The 15,153-nt window shown below is 43.2% G+C and overlaps 1 protein-coding gene across 1 annotated transcript in view; it reads right to left on the bottom strand.

The window, feature by feature from the left end:
- Window positions 1-15,153, bottom strand: part of DNAH9 (dynein axonemal heavy chain 9) — a 1,128,006-nt gene that overhangs the window by 506,522 nt on the left and 606,331 nt on the right. The gene's annotated exons all lie outside the window — the stretch shown is intronic.

Raw genomic sequence — 15,153 nt, 5'->3', positions numbered from 1 at the left:
AGCTAATTCGATAGTTTACATCTAATATACATGCCGCGGGCGGAAGGGGTTACCCGGTGATTTAAAGAGGCGGTAAGAATGGGTTACAGGGGATAGTGTATCGCGGGTTGGACTAACGCGGCCGAAAAGTGAGTAGAAAGCGGGTTAGAAGCAGGGTAACCGCGGCCGCACTTTACTGTATTGACCTGTTAGTGAGTAATCTAACTTTACCAGTCTGTCTCATCTACAGCTCTGCACTGGGAACCTGCAACCGGAACTCTCTATACCACTGAGTGCTGCTAACATCTATCATTGCGAGACGGGTCCCCTCTGCCGAGGGTCCCTGGACAGCTACTACTGTATCACCTTACTACTGCCACCTCTGGTGGTATCATCCAGCTGTATAATAAAAGACAAATCTCTGTGTTTGCGTGTCTCGTCTAGCCTAGTACTGTGGTTCCTCATGGGGCTCCTCCCCGTGGGAGTGGCCATCTCCACAGTACCCAAGAATCCACTCCAACACCTCAAAACCATAACAATGACATCCAATTTTATGTACCGTTTAATGGGGCCTAATCAAATGCTCTAAGTAAGGTGTCATATTGTTTGTTCCATTTAAATCTTGGTTGACTATGAGCAGATTGGTCATTAATATGGTCAAAACTGATATCCTTTAATTGTCAAGATTTCCATCGGACAATATGCCCAAACATATGCTAACATCATGAAAATCATGATTTTGCAGGAAGTATGTAATCTTGGCATTATTCTTGATACTAAGTTGTCATTCCATCCACAAATAAAGCAAGTTGTGCGATCTTACCTTTAATTACAAATGCTCTGACATTTACATCCTTATCTAAATGAGAATGATTTAAAAACTGTTATACATTCTTTAGTAATTACAGTTGATTATTGCAATGCATTATACATCGGCTTGCCTTTAAATACAACGTGCGCACTTCAATATGTTCAGAATTCAGTGGTGCGAACTGTGGCTGTAATCTCGATTAATCAACATGTGACACCTTACTTAAAAAAGTATCATTGGTTACCTATTGTCTGGAGAATCAAATTCAAAGTGGCATTTTTAGCCTTTATTTATTTATTTATGAACTTTTACTTACCGATGTTCGTAGAACACATCACACCGGTTTACAAAGAACTGAATGAAAGGAAAATTACAATGAACGTGGGAGGAGAGCGAGGGGTAGGCTAGAAAGGGGAGAAGAAAGGGGGTAGGGGGCTAAACGTGAGGGAGAAATGATAGGAACGCAGATGGTAGGAACCGCAGATCATAAACAATATAAGTTCAGAACTTGAGAACAATCGAGGCTATATACAAACTATACAATAATATCATACATTTTTTAAAGTACAAGTTGAGGATGGATTCTGGGGTGGGGGGCAGGGGCAGGGATAAGGTTCCAGAGGGTGGCAGAGGGGCAGAAAGCTGGGGAGTCAGGAAGCAGTTAGCAATAAGGTCTAGGTTTGGTTAGCATTGGGATAGGCCTTTTTAAAGAGCCATGTCTTGACTCCTTTTTTAAATTTGTGTAGAAATGGCTCTAGACGGAGAAAGGTGGGGAGGGAGTTCCAGAGGGAGATGCCCGCAATAGAAAAGGCTCTTTCTCTGGTGAGTGTAAGGTGGGCAATTTTGAGCGATGGGGAGTGTAGGGTGCCAGCAAGGGCAGTTCTGGTGGGGCGTTCAGTGGAGCGAAAACGTGGCATTTCCTCTAGCCAGGGGTGATTGCATTTGTACAATGAACTGTGTAGAATGGTAAGGGTTTTGTATTGGATCCGTAGGGTAATGGGCAGCCAATGCAGATCCTTTAATGTGGGGGTGATGTCCCTTCTACGGGTATTGGTTAAAACCCTGGCCATAGCGTTTTGCAAGATCTGTAGGGGTTTGATGGAGGAGACAGGAAATCCCAGGAGAAGGGAGTTACAGTAGTCCATTTTGGTGAGCATAGTCGCTTGGAGTACTGTCCTAAAATCTTGAGTGTGGAGGAGAGGTTTAAGTTTTTTGAGGATATTTAATTTGTAGAAACCCCCCTTTAGGAGGGATTTGATGTGGGGTTTGAAGTTAAGATGTTGATCTATGAAAACACCTAAGTCTCTGACTGATTGCAGCATGGTCTGGGCTATGTCTGTGTTGTGTACGGTTGGGTGGCATAAACGGTCTGGGTGATTGGAGATAATGATGAGTTCTGTTTTTGATGTGTTTAGAGCTAGGTGGAGGTTAGATAGTAAGGAGTTTATAGAGGCCAGGCAGGACTCCCAAAAATGCATTGTTTCGTTGAGAGAGTTTTGAATGGGGATGATGATCTGCACATCATCTGCGTATAAGATGTACATCATCTTATACGCAGATATAAGATGATGTGAAGATGTACATCATCTGCGTATAAGGGTATTAAAGGTTTGGTCCCAAGTAGTTTTAATTCAGTATTGAAACTGTACCAACCCACAAGGGCACTGGTATTATTGATGAAAATTGCATGTGCGTTATGCCTCTTGCTCTGCCTGGTTCAATACTATTGCAATTTCCTATATTATCTGAATTGAATTTTTTTATGAAAAGTTGATGCGCTATATTCACAACTACTTAAATAAAAAAATATAGATTTATAACAATTCAAGTTTGAAGAAGGTGGCCAGCAAGGACTAGGTTTCAAATAAAAAAATAAGGACTAGATTTGAAATAAACATCTCATTAAAACAAAAGGTTTTAACAATTTCAAGACACTCATAAATGGTGCCCTGCAGTTTATAGCAGTTGTTTATTCTACTCTACAGATCCTCCCCCGAAGACTGATGAGTCAAATAGATATGCTGGCCTTCAGTGTCTGCTGAGGAGCACAAAAAGGTTGAAATCAGACCTCCAGAGACCAATGCGGCAAGTGCCTTCAATGGAAGAGAAAGCTAAATTCCATATGAAGCCACTTCTGGGGTTGGAAAGCAGCCCTCAGAACCTTCCTACTCTTGGAGCTGTGCATTGAAGGGGACTGGTATCAAAGATTCTTCATCTTCAACAGGTCTTCAGGGTTGTTTCCCCTTGGCTATGTGTGCTTAAGCAGTCAAAGTCCAATGCTTAGTATGAGCTGGATATTCAGGTAACAGCCAAGCTGGTACTAATTTTTATTTTGATTCTCACAAAGCAATTATACAAAGTGGTTAGACAATGGAAGGGAGTGAGCCTTGGTGTGAACTAAATGGGAAATTTTGTATGCTTAACTGCCCTGAGTAGAGTACAAATGAGAAAGATGGCAAAAACTGTCCTTGATAAGGAGAGATCTTACAAGTAGTTACATTCCATGGCTGGCAGTTAGGATATATTCTTGTAGTGTGAACAGGACTAACTGGGCAGACTGGATGGTACAAGTGGTGATTTCCTGACATCATCTATTATCTTAGAATGAGCCAAGAAAATAAGATTGGTCTCAAACCTTGGCCCTATAATTAGGCTCTGGTATAGAAGTTAACGCATCTTTCAGCAACTCCTTGCCTTCAGCGGATAGCATAGCTCCATAGTCCTTCTGCTTCAGATTCACCCTGGGAAATTATGCATACATTATTTTGCATATAATTAATGAGCACCCATATCTTCCCAAAATTCCTCAATTGTATTAAGTACCTTTGTCTGTTTTCACACTTTTGGGTTTGGATCATTGATCCCAATGTGCCTTAGCGCAAGCCAAAGCATTCCGAGCAGGGCTGGTGGGGCCCTGAATGTACCTGTCATTGTCTCACCTGTAAATGGCCTGCCCTGACAGCTGCTTCCTTGATGTCAGCCCGGCCCAATGACCGATTGACAGCGTATAAAACATTATCAAAGCAAAATCATTGTCTCTCTCGCAAATTTTGCGAAACAATGAACCAAGAAAAAAAATCCAAGAGCCTGACAAGAACCACAGCCTAAAACAAACTCATTAACCAAATTCACTGAAAAACAAGAACATCTGAAAAAGACTGAAACTTGACTAGGTGGGCTAAAAGGTCAAAACACAACAAATTCTGATTTGGATTTAAAAACTGCCAAAAAAACAGATTACAGTCACAAAGAGTTGAAAGCAGGTAACTGCCAATACGTTCTTCTGTTTACTGTGAAGAAAAACAGGCAGGCTGCATACTATGGGAGTTCGGTATTGCCAAATAGGCGCAGATTTGGTTTTCATGAAATTTCTGGAAATCTCTGGAAAACATTCATTAGGACCCAGATGCAATGATGTCACTCAAGTATGTGATGGATAATGCACTTGACCTTAGAGAAGACAACCTCCTCCCCATCTCCAAACCATTCCAGGAAGCAAATAAGACAATGTCTAAGAGATTTCACATCTGATGCTGGTCCCATTCTAATTACTGAGGGTTATTTTTAATATAGTAGGTCAAACAGTGATCTTATGCACTGGATATATAATTTACCATTACTGTATTCCATCTCACTCTAAATGCACCCTTTATATTTACTAGAAAAATACCAAAATCCCTTTTTCTTGTCATAATACAAGAAAGATTCAGATGAGTCATTTATTTGCTGGCCCCTTCTCCCTGGCTTGGAAAGGATGATTTTGAAAAATAGAAACATGACAGCAGAGAAAAACCATATAGCCTATCTAGCCTGTCATCCACACCAACTGCTCAGTTCTACAATCTCTACTACTCCCTCAGAAATCCCCTGTGCTTGTCCCATGGTTTCTTGAATTCAGATACCGTCCTTGTTTCTACCACTTCCACTGAGAAGCTGTTCCATGCATCCACCACTCTTTCTGTAAAGAAATACTTTCTTAAATTACTCCTCAATCTTCACTCTTTCACATTCATCTCATGACCTCTCATTCCAGAGCCATTCCTCCCCCCCCCCCCTTGACTGAAAGAGGCCCAAACTAATGTGTACTAATACTTTGGAGGTATTTACATGTCTCTATCATATATACCCTTATCCCACCTTTCCTCTAGGGCAGCGGTTCTCAACCGGTGTGTCGCCAAGAACACACAGGTGCGTCGCCATACTTCCAGGTCCCCTGCTGACCCAGCTGTACTCCCTACCGAAGCGAAATAGGTCCTCCGCCCAGGGCTTAATGCTGACAGCTCGAGCGGAACGCGGCAGAACAGCTAGAGTCAGTGGCACCAGCATGTGCTCTTCTTCCCACCCACCCCCGTGGCCCGGAAGAGGAATTGGTGAGCAGCGGTGCGTGTGCGGGAACTAGAGACCATGCTAGTGCAGGCAGCATTGGCCCGAAGAAAAGGAGAGGCACGGCCTGAAAAATGAGCAGCGCAGGTCAGAGTAAGATGACGAACATCAACCCTCGCGGCCGATGGGACTCCTTTCTCCGCGAGGGCTGAAAATGAAGGAGGTTGCTCTGCTGCTGCCGCTAGTTCGGGGGGGGGGGGGGGGAGAGAGTGAGTGAACGAGCAAGCATGCATGTTTGATATCCTGTGTGTGTGTGTGTGTGAGATAGCATGTATGTGAATGATTGAGAGCCTGTATATGTGAAAGAGAGTATGTGTGTGATTGACAGCCTGTGTGTGAGAGATAGCATGACTAAGTTTGTGATTGAAAACCTGTTTGAGTGAAAATGTATGTGTGTGTGATTGAAATCCTTTGTGTGTGAGAGAGATCATGTGTATGTGTGTATAAGTAAGAGAGAGAGCATGTGTGTCTGTGTATGACAGAGCTGGTTTAGGTGAGAGAGCATGTGAGTATGTGATTGAGAGCCTATGTGTACATGAGAAAGAGAGAGAGCATGTTTGTAAGCATGTGAATTTATTTATTTATTTGATGAGTTTTATATACCGTTATTCGGTTGAGCCATCATAACGGTTTACAAAAGTATACATTATCTTGTAACTGAGCATTAGTAAGAACAGAAAGCAAAATTGCTTACCTTGTAATAGGTGTTATCCCAGGACAGCAGGATGTAGTCCTCACATATGGGTGACGTCATTCACGGAGCCCTTAAGCGGGAAAAACTTCTGGCAAGTTTCTAGAAGCTTTTGGTTTGGCTGCCTGAGGCTACTGAGCATGCCCGGCATGCCATGATATTCCCTGCCACAGGGGTCTCACTCCAGTCTTGTATGTAGCAATAAGCGTTAGCAAAATAAACTAATAAAGTCTGATGCCCAACTCCGCGGGGTGGCGGGTGGGTTCCGTGAGGACTACATCCTGCTGTCCTGGGATAACACCTATTACAAGGTAAGCAATTTTGCTTTATCCCAGGACAAGCAGGATGCTAGTCCTCACATATGGGTGATTAGCAAGCTAGAGGCTGAGTCATTGTCCATGCAGGTAACCGGAATGCTTTGTTGAAGAAATGAGTCAGCCGAAGAATATAGCAGGATGGATGTAGAAGGAGTTGGGATTAAACTGGAAACAAGTTCTTTAAGACAGATTGTCCATAGGCTGAATCCTGTCTTCCTTCCTTATCCAAACAGTAATGAGCTGCAAAGGTGTGAAGGGAACTCCATGTTGCTGCTTTACAAATGTCAATAATTGGCACTGAACGAAAATGTGCTACTGAAGTTGACATGGCTCTTACTGAATGTGCCTTTACTCGCCCTTGGAGAGGAAGGCCTGCTTTTTCGTAGCAGAATTGTATGCAATCTGCTAACCAATTGGATAGAGTATGTTTTCCCACTGCTTTACCTGGCTTATTTGGATCATAAGAGACAAAAAGCTGATTGGATTTTCTAAGGGATGTAGTGCGATTCAAATAAAAGGACAATGCACGTTTACAGTCCAAAGTGTGTAAAGCTCTTTCCCCTTGGTGAGAGTGAGGCCTTGGAAAGAATGTGGGTAGAACTATCGTTTGATTTAAGTGGAATTCCGTAACTACCTTAGGAAGGAATTTTGGATGTGTTCGGAGAACCACTCTGTCATGGAGAAACTTTGTGTAAGGTTCGTATGTGACCAGTGCTTGCAACTCACTAACCCTCCTAGCTGATGTGATGGCTACGAGGAAAATAGTTTTCCACGTGAGAAATTTAAGGTCACAGGAATCTATGGGTTCGAACGGAGAATGCATTAACCTTGTTAAAACCAGATTCAGGTCCCATTGTGTAGCTGGGGGCCGAATTGGTGGCTTAAGGTGAGTGAGACCTCTCATGAACCTAGTGACGAGAGGTTGTGTGGATATAGGTGCCTCTCCTATCTTATTATGATAAGCTGAGATTGCGCTGAGATGTACCCTGATTGATGATGTCTGAAGACCAGAGTCTGAAAGATGGTACAAATAGTCTAAAAGAGAAGTAGTGGGGCAAGTGAAGGGATCTATATGGTTCTGCTTGCACCAAAAAGTGAACCGTTTCCACTTGTAAGAATAATTGCGTCGTGTGGAAGGTTTTCGGGAAGCTATAAGTACCTGAGAAACATTAGTTGAAAGATTAAGGGATTGTAGGATTAAGCTTTCAACATCCATGCTGTCAGGGATAGGGATTGAAGATTGGGATGACGCAATCGACCCTGATCCTGAGTGATGAGATCGGGAGCTACTCCCAGGCGAATTGGATCCTTGACTGACAGGTCTAGCAGTGTGGGAAACCATACTTGTCGAGGCCAATAAGGGGCTATGAGTATCATGGTCCCCTTGTCCTGTTGTAGCTTCACCAACGTCTTGGTGATAAGCGGTATTGGAGGATATGCATATAGTAGGCCGGAGTTCCAAGGGCGAGCAAAGGCGTCCTTGGCTGGGTGGTTCTTCTGTTTGTGCAGAGAACAGAAGTTGTGTACCTTGTGGTTCAGATGCGACGCAAAGAGATCTGTTGATGGTTGTCCCCACCGTTGGAAGATCTTGGTCGCAATGGAGGGATTCAGAGACCACTCGTGCGGCTGGAACTGGCGACTGAGTCGGTCTGCTAGGACATTTTGAATCCCTGCTAGATAAGTGGCCTGCAGGAACATTGAGTGGTGAAGGGCCCAGTCCCAAATCTGTGCTGCTTCCTGACAGAGGAGATACGAACCCGTACCTCCTTGTTTGTTGATGTACCACATGGCTACCGTATTGTCTGTTTGGATTAGCACAGTCTTGTGTGAAAGGCAGTCCTTGAACGCATGCAGAGCATAACGTATAGCTCGAAGTTCTAGAAAATTGATTTGATATGTGGCTTCGAGTTTTGTCCAAGTTCCTTGAGTTTGAAGAGTGTGAAGATGAGCTCCCCACCCCAAGGTGGATGCATCTGTAGTTAATGTTATCTGTGGGATCGGTTTTTGGAATGGTAGGCCCTTGCGTAAATTGTCCTTGATCGTCCACCATTGCAGCGAGGCTCGAAGTTGGTGGGTTACCTTGACTTGATAATATAGCGGTTGAATGGCTTGGATCCACTGAGATCGTAGAGTCCATTGGGTGAGTCTCATGGCAAGTCGTGCCATAGGAGTGACGTGAACCGTGGAAGCCATGTGGCCTAGCAGGATTAGAAACTAATGAGCTGTCACTTGTGGTTGAAGTGACATGTAGTACGCCAGCTGGGACAGCGTGTGTGCACGGTCCTTTGGAAGAAAAGCTTGTGCTAGGTTTGTGTTTAATTCTACACCTATATATTGGAGTAAATGAGATGGGTGCAGGTGGGATTTTTGATAATTGATGAGGAATCCCAACTTGTGTAGTAACTGTATTGTGCAATGAAGAGAAGTTACTGCTCCTTGCTGTGACTGACTTTTTATGAGCCAATCGTCGAGATAAGGGAACACATGAACACCTTGTTTGTGCAAATGTCCTGCCACCACAGCTAGACATTTGGTGAATACTCGTGGAGCTGAGGCTAGGCCGAACGGCAAGACTCTGTATTGGAAATGTTGATTTCCCACCTTGAATCTGAGGTATTTGCGATGTGGTGGGAAGATTGGAACGTGAGTGTAGGCGTCTTGAAGATCCAGAGAACAAAGCCAATCTCCTTGTTGTATGAGTGGAAGCATGGTTCCTAATGATACCATCCTGAATTTTTCTTTCCTGAGAAATTTGTTGAGATTTCTGAGATCTAGAATGGGACGTAGGCCTCCGGTTTTCTTTGGAATGAGGAAATACCGGGAATAGAATCCTCTTCCCTTCTGATTTTGTGGTACATGTTCCACAGCTCTTGCTGTCAGAAGAGCAGATAATTCTTCTTGTAATTGAGGATTGTTGTCTAGATAGGAGTTTATTGGTGGAAACTCCTGAGGGGGAGATGTGAAGTCTAGTTGGTAACCTTGACGAACTATTGATAAGACCCACTGATCTGTTGTAATATTTTCCCATTGTGTGTAAAATTGGGAAATTCTTCCCCCAACTGGTAAGTGTGGATGAGGGTTTGGTAGTTGGCAGTGTTCTCTGGAACGGGTTTCAAAAACCAGAGGTTGAAGTTGTTTGAGGTGGTGGCTGAGGCCGTGCGGCTCTTTGCTGTCGCTGTTGAGGACGCTGTTGAGTTCTCGCAGGCCGTGGTCTGGTGTTTTGTGGATAATATCTCCTTGGCCTGTAGAATGGACGCTTTGTGTCTCTACGGGGCGGCCTACGTGGAGGATGAGATGATGTGTCCTGTGACAAAGAGGAGAGCTGTTTCAAAGTCTCAGAGTGATCTCTAAGTTGTGCTACAGCGTCTTGCACTTTTGTGCCGAACAAATTGTCACCCTGACACGGCAAGTCCACCAATTTGTCCTGAACTTCTGGATGCAAGTCCGAAGCTTTAAGCCAGGCCCACCTTCTTGCAGAGATTCCAGATGCTGCAGTTCTAGCAGAGGTTTCAAAGGCGTCGTATGCTGCTCGAACCTCATGCTTTCCAGCATCTAAGCCCTTTTGAACAATCTGTTGAGCTGCCTCCTGTTGAGACTGAGGCAGGGAAGGTATAAAGTCCTCTATTTGCTTCCATAAATTCCGTTGGTGCTGCGTCATGTATAGTTGATAAGCAGCAATTCTGGAATTGAGCATAGCCCCTTGATAAATCTTTCTGCCGATGAGGTCTAGAAACCTGTTATCCTTTCCAGGGGGAATAGAGGCATGCGTTCTGGATCTTCGTGACTTCTTTTGGGCAGATTCCACTACTAGGGAATTGTGAGGAAGCTGCGTTTTTTTCAAATCCTGGTGCAGTTTGGACTAGATAGGTAGAGTCCACCCTTCTGTTGACTCCAGGAGTTGTGCAAGGGTGCTCCCAGATTCTTTGTTGGAGCTGCAGCAACACCTCATGTACTGGAATAGCCATATTATGCTTTGGGGAATCTACAAATTGTAAGATTTCCAGTGTTTGTTGTCTTTCGTCCTTTTCTGTTTGAAGTTGAAAAGGAATAGATTCTGACATCTCCTGGATGAATGCTGAGAACGATAAGTCCTCTGGAGGGGACTGTTTCTTTGCTTGAGGAGGAGTATGTTCAGATAGAAATTCCTCCGAAGAATGGTCAGATTGTGTATCTGACCATGTATCTGATATGGGCTTGTATTTTTGAGAAATTTGTACTCTAGATGGGGACATCTCAGATGTGCCCTGCAAGGGATCCTGATGATCAGGGGAAGTATCACTTACTTCCATCTCCCTCTCTATTTCTTCCTCTTCTTCAGATCCAACAGGCAGGGAGGCCAAGAGATCCTGGTATCGCTTCGTGAGGAGTGCATGTAGTTTCCTTTCAGTAGATCTGTCAGGGACAGGCTTGGATGTGTGTTTAAACTTCCCTGGTGCCTTTTTTGAGACAGGAATTAGACCGTGTACAGGAGGTGCAGTTGAAGCTATTGTATAGTGAGGTGCCACTGTAGATGAAGAAATAGGCCTAGGAATCCATGAGGATGCAGAGGTCATCGATGCTATCGATGGCTGCAGCGGGATCAACGATGAGGCTATTGATATGGAATCGATAGCCCGTGTAGTATCTGAGCCGGTCAGGATCGTTGATATCGGCATCGTCATCGAGGTCGATGGTTGTAGAGCCACGGAGGTGGATGGTGGCATCGGCATCGAAATCGACGTCGATGATTGTAGAGTCATGGAGGTGGATGGTGGCATCGGCATCGAAATCGATGGTGCCATCGACTGTATAGTCGGCATCGACTGGTCGTTCGGCATCGGCCCGATGGCCGGCATCGACTGTAAAGTCGGCATCGACTCGGTGGTCGGCATCGACACTGAGGTCGGAATCGGCGAAGACGCCGGCATATTTTCCTTGAAGACATCAGTAACTATTTGCTTGATTAAAGCCTGTAAGTCAGATACTGATGTCGATGGCAGCGATTCTGTAACGCTGGTCGATGACTTTTTTCGGCGTTTAGGCACCGGTTCCTCTGGCGGTGGAAGTGGAGGACTTACATGATGTCTTCGGTGCTTATGTGGCGGATGAATTTCAGACGCCGATTTTGTCGACGATGTCGACGGGGTAGGCGAGGAGGCGTCCCCCGATCCTTCGGCGAGGCGTTTGGTTAACAATAACTTTTTTGTTACGCCGGTCGGCGAGGATTTGGAGGAAGTTATCGGTGATGGCGGCGTTTTAATTTGAAAAATTTGAGCCATCTTTTCGTATCTGAGTTTCCTACCTTTCGCCGTCATTTCTTGGCACTGGGTACAGGCCGCGATGTTATGGTCCTTTCCCAGGCAGTGAACGCACTCGACGTGCGGATCTGTAATTGACATAGTCCGGTTGCAGGCCGGACATTTTTTGAACCCTGAAGTTCTGTCGGTCGACATCCTTCGATCGGTGTTTCTTTTTTGAAGAAAAAGTTATGGTGTTTGTCACCAGCCGGTGACAAACCGAATGAGACCCGGTAGGGTGAAAAAAGTTATAAAAAAACTTTTAACGTTGTGAGGTAATCACAGGCTCCTAAGAAGAATGCGATGCAGTCAGCAGCGCGGAAAAAAGAAGACTGGAGTGAGACCCCTGTGGCAGGGAATATCATGGCATGCCGGGCATGCTCAGTAGCCTCAGGCAGCCAAACCAAAAGCTTCTAGAAACTTGCCAGAAGTTTTTCCCGCTTAAGGGCTCCGTGAATGACGTCACCCATATGTGAGGACTAGCATCCTGCTTGTCCTGGGATAAACAGATTTTTAACAGATGGGTTGCAATACAAAACCATTTGAACCATTAAACAATATCAGAGAAATGGATATCAAGCCCAGAATGAATTATTAATAGGATAGAGGGGGAGGGCATGCAGGTACAGGGAGAAAGGGATGAATTATGCGGTAAACAATTGGGAGTTCTGTTGAGAGTCGGGATGATTAGATGATTTAAAGTCAGTGAGGAACTTGCGGAACATTAGTGTTTTTAAGTCCTTTTTGAATGTTTTTAGGTCATGTTGAATGATAGTCTGTGTGTGAGAGAAAAAGGCAGCATGTATGTGTGTGATTGAAAGCCTGTGAAAAGATTGACAGCATGTGTGTAAATGTGTAATTAAGAGCCTATACAAGTGAGAGAGAAAAAGCATGTGTATATGTGAGCGATTGAGAGCCAGTGTGAGAGAGAGAGAGGAGAAAGTTGCAAGCAAACCATCCCTCTTCCTGCTAATTCCAAACAATCTCAGGGCACCTGGATATCAAACGTTCCCAGGTATGCAGAGCAAAACATTTTTTGTATCATTATTTTTCATTACTGGGTCTTTGTGTCTGCTATTTTGAAATATTTTATTGGTATCTAGAAATTTTTGATATGAGTTTTTATTATTGGATATTCCATTCATCAGCTGTTTTGAAATAATCTGTTCTTTTTGTTAGTATGGTTTTGCTGCTATTGATTTTATATTTCTTGATTTGTTTTATAAGGACTGGTGATGTTTCTTTTTTCCTTTATTACACTGCATACAGAGTCTCTGGCTTGTGGTTTCCAATTCAGTATTTGTCTGCATGTTTCTAGTTATGCGTTTTGGTCTCCTTATTCTTTGTTAGGTGAGGGTCAGCACATGTGATTCAGGTGAGGTTTTCTGCTGGCATGTAGTTTCTGTGTAGGGCTCTATAGCAGCCTGACTTGGTCCGTTTTCCTAATAGGAGATGTATTGGTGTCTTAAGGCCTGGTGTAATATTTTCAGTGTTGCCTTTTCTTACGTAAGGTGGTTACTCTTTAAGTGCTGGAAACTGGTACTGTTTTGGTGTGGGCTTTTCACTATTTATGCAATTTCTGTTCAGACAGAATACGTATCTTTTATTCTTAACAATACAAATAATACTGGACCTTTATTTTTTATTTCTGCCTTGAATTGTAATGAGCAGTGTGTCACACATATGAGCATGATCTGTCAGGTGTGTCACGATGGGAAAAAGGTTGAGAACCACTGCTCTAGAATATATATTTAGATATTTACGACTGTCCCCATATGCTTTACAATGAAGTCTACTGACCATTTCAGTAGCCACCCTCTGGACCAACTCCACTCTGGTTTATACTCCATAATTTTACATATTCCAAAAGTAGTCTCATCAACGGCTTACACAGAAACAATATCGCCTCCGTTTTTTGATGCCCATTCCCTCTCCCTATGTACCCCAACATCTTTCTGGATTTTGCAGTTCCCTTATTCAACTGTTCGGACACCTTGAAATCATCAAATCTTGCACTTGTTTCATGCATAGAATTTCAGCCCTCAGAGTACAGCACCCCTTGGTTTTTTGCAGCCCAAATGCATGATTCTGCGGTTTTGTTTTGTTTTTTTTTGTAATTATATGTTTATTGATTTTTCATATTTAGACATGTAACAACATAATTATTGAACTATAACATAAAATCATCTGACCTCAAATCATAAATTCCATTGATATTTATAGTCTAATTATGATATAATCAAACAGAAACTTTTCAATCATTATCTGTAAACAGAGGCAAAATGAAACTATAGGGAGATATAAAGAATCAATAATCAGTAATTAACATTGTATTCCTGAATATATTTTATGCTATATCACTGGACTGTAAGGGGATTACTTCTAATCTCTTTTGTTCAACAAATGTTTTTAAGTGATCAGGGACAAAAAAGATATATACATCTAGTTGTTTCTTAATCACACATTTGCAGGGATATCGCAGGGTAAATGTATATCCCATTGTAATCAATTCTTGTCTGTATAACAAAAATTCTCTCCTCCTTGCTTGTGTTGTGATAGATAAATCTGGAAAGATTTTTACCAAACTTTCATAGAACGTGATAGGGTACTTAGCAAAGTATTGTTTCATAACATTGTTAAGATCAGTTAAATTAAGAAAAGATACTACTAAAGTTCCCCTATCTATTATTAAATTATTGGTACTTTCAAGGAAATTAGTGAGGTTGCCTTGAAAGGGCATTTCCTCTGTTATTAAGTTTGGATCTTTCTTAGGAAGAAAATAGCAATGACTAATGACTGGAATTTCATTTCCTAGAAGATTCACTGTTTCTATCCAAAACTTCTTTAACGTTTCCATCAATGTTTGCCCAACCACCCGAGGGAAATTGAGCAAACGAAGATTTAATCGTTTACTATTATTCTCGAAAATTTCTAATCTTCTAGATAGTGAATCTCTATCCTTTACCACCAAACCTTGGAATTCCAAATTCTTTTTCTCCCTGTCCTCTAATAAGGTAATTCTTTCCTCAGATTTTTTTACTGTATCACGGATGTCCATTATATCCTGCTGACCTTTCCCTGCCATTGTATCCACTTTCCTGTCTCACCTCTTTATATCTATAGACATTTTAGTCATAATGTCCCAGAGCAGATCCAGTGTTACCACCGGAGGGCGTTCAGGAGTCTCTATATGACCACCATCTGAGACTTGATCTTGTGTCTCATTTCCAGTCCCTCTTGTGGTGTTCTCAATATGGGATTGTGACTCAATAATATTGAGTTCCTCAGGTGTGCCCGTTATAGGACCCTCTGTTGCCCTACACATAGGTGGTTTGTCCAAGTTCGGGCTCAGTGATGCCTCCTCCATAGACTCGGATACTCCTCCCAAAGTACTCGAGCCAGCGGTATCCTTAGTCACTGGATTTACTGCAGGTGCTGACAAAAAATGGACTATTTCCTGTTGAATTGGTGACGGAGGCGGTAGAGAGGGGTATACCCTTATTCTCCCCTTCCGTTTTGGCAGCATCTTTAGGAAACTTATACTTTACAACAGGCTATTCGTTCTTTGGAACAATATTAAATATTACTTGCCTCTGTGGCAGCAAACTCCGGCAGGGCTTCACTTCCAACTTCTCCCAACGCCGAACGAAGCCGGACAAAGCCGCGCGCCCCTTTGGTGCACGCGGCTTCGGTGGC

This window comes from Rhinatrema bivittatum, chromosome 4, assembly GCF_901001135.1.
Source record: "Rhinatrema bivittatum chromosome 4, aRhiBiv1.1, whole genome shotgun sequence".
Taxonomy (NCBI): Eukaryota; Metazoa; Chordata; class Amphibia; order Gymnophiona; family Rhinatrematidae; genus Rhinatrema; species Rhinatrema bivittatum.
The sequence above is the reverse complement of the archived record's forward strand: the minus strand, read 5'-3'. Positions and strand labels throughout refer to the sequence as shown.